Raw genomic sequence first — 2,500 nt, forward strand, 5'->3', positions numbered from 1 at the left:
GTGTTTGTATGCAAAGCGACACCAGCAGCGCAGCACCAGCTCAAGCCGAAGAAATGAGGATGTGCAACTGTTGTGTGTGTTTGAGACGTGTGTGTGTGTGTGTGTGTGTGTGTGTGTTTGTGTGTGTCCCAGATAACCACTATATCAATCCTTTGTTTATTTTTACTATTGAATATTGTAATTATTCATTTTTAAATATTCTATTTTATTCTTATTGTTCTATTGTATTATATTCATTAAGATGCATTATTATTATTACTGTATGGAAAACAAAGAAGTTTTGAAAAGCACTGAAACCTGAGAAAAAAATACTTTTATATATTTTCTCTTCGTAAAAAATAGATTTGTATTTATCAATAAAGTTCTCGTCAAAACTCAGAAAAATATACGACTCCCTCTGTGTGTGTGTGTGTGTGTGTGTGTGTGTGTGTGTGGGGGTGGGGGGGGGGGGGTGGGGGCATTAAAAATCTACTTTAATAAAGTTTCCAGTACACTGGTCACAATTAAGAGTTATTGGAAACACAAACATGTCGCACACACACACACACACACACACACACACACACACACACACACACACACACACACACACACACACACACACACACACACACACACACACACAGAGCGTCATCTGGTCTCCAGCTGTGTCTACCCTGTAAAGAATGAGGGATTTGGCATAACATTTTACCTTGTAACATGTAGAGTTTAGTGACATTGTTTCACTACACCAACTTTTATTTGATTCACATGATTTCTGCTTCTTTCTTTCTTTCTTTCTTTCTTTCTTTCTTTCTTTCTTCCTTTCTTTCTTCCTTTGAATTTGGTAATACAGGTTACAGGTACAAACGACTCTATAGACTCTGTAGGCGGACTATCCAAAATAAAGTGACTCGCTATTGCAGTGAGACAGTTACACTGACTGACTCAAATTAATTCCCCAGTTTGTCATTTTTTACAGTGTTTCTGTGTGTCTGTCACCAACAAATCCTGTAAAACTCAATATTTCCATTTCCATTTGTGTCAGACTTCAACACAACATCCTGTCTGCATTAGAACCAGGATGTGGAGGGCAGCAGATCAGGAGCCTTTATCCCTGCTGCTGTAGCCTGATATTATATTGACTTCTAAAACCTCCTTTTTCCTTAAATCAGTTCAAACATGTCGTTGGTAAACCACTTACATCTACAAATCAATTACTTTCCAGATGTTTATTGTTGATACCAGCTGAATGATCTTCTGGTTTCAATTATGAAGTCCCGGTAAGTGAAAGTACAGAAACCAAAGGAATAAAAGTCAAATTTTTCACGTAGAGTTTGGTGACAGTAAAACAGACACCTGGTGGCCGTTATGGCTCATTACAGCACTATGTTTTTATTGTGGACGAGTTTAGAGGGGAAATTGATTCGAAAATATAATGTAAACACAAATAAAATATGAATACCAAATTGGGGGATATTAAACTTAACATAACCAACAATTACAAACAAACTATGCTATCAAATAAGAATGCAAAGTATACTATGAACTCAATGATTTGGTGTATAAGTCACTTTTAGATGCTACAGTCCAAGAGGTGGAAGAGTTTTTTTTTTTTTTTTTTTACCTTTATTTATAGACCAAATCACCGTGACGTCACCATGTAAACAAATTTACTTCCGGGTACCACTTGGGGAAGGCGGCAGGTTTAAATGTGCGTGTTGTCAAATAAATGCTGTCAAACCCTCTCGCTGTTTTCGGCCGACTACTTTCAATTTAAATGGTTAAACGGTTGGTAAACATGCTTGTCCGACGTATCTAGCCTTTCTTCTGTGTTTGTTTTATGTAGTGTTAGCTAGCTAATAACGTTTGTTTGTCTGTCAAACTCGCTGTTTTTTGCAGACTTGTTAACGTTACAGACAGAGCTACTAACCTCGCGTCACCAGGCTCTTCTCGGCGAGAAAGAGCTACTGACGCCACGTTAATTTAATTTAGCTTCAAGTCTACTCTGGTCTGGTCCAACAGGGAAATTAGCTAGTCTGGTCTCCACTAACGTTAGTGAAAGTGTTGTTATGAATGATATTAAACAACAACAGAACACGGACGAACCATTTTTGTCTTCTTTGTCTGTTTTTGTCTTCAACACGTCAGTTTGTGCCGTCCACCGCCATTAAAATGTGTGGACCTCAGGGGTACCCGGAAGTAAATGTAAACATCCCGCTGATTTGGTCTATACAGGGGGAGTCTCACTGAGAGCAATGCTCTCTTTTTCAGGAGTGCCCTGTTCACATTCACACACACATTCATACCTGGAAGCTGACCAGTACAACCACAGTCTGATCTGTTGGCCACTGATCAGCTCCACTGGAGCAGTTGGGGTTAAGGGCCTTGCTCAAGGGCACCTCAGTGGTGGTAATGAGGGAGGGGCAATATGACATCGATATTGATACATCATTGATGCATGCTTATGTTGCTAACTGAAAGGTCACTAAGGGCTCTTTAAGTTAACTGATAAGAAAAA

This window comes from Poromitra crassiceps (assembly GCF_964638095.1).
Source record: "Poromitra crassiceps genome assembly, chromosome: 7".
NCBI lineage: Eukaryota > Metazoa > Chordata > Actinopteri > Beryciformes > Melamphaidae > Poromitra > Poromitra crassiceps.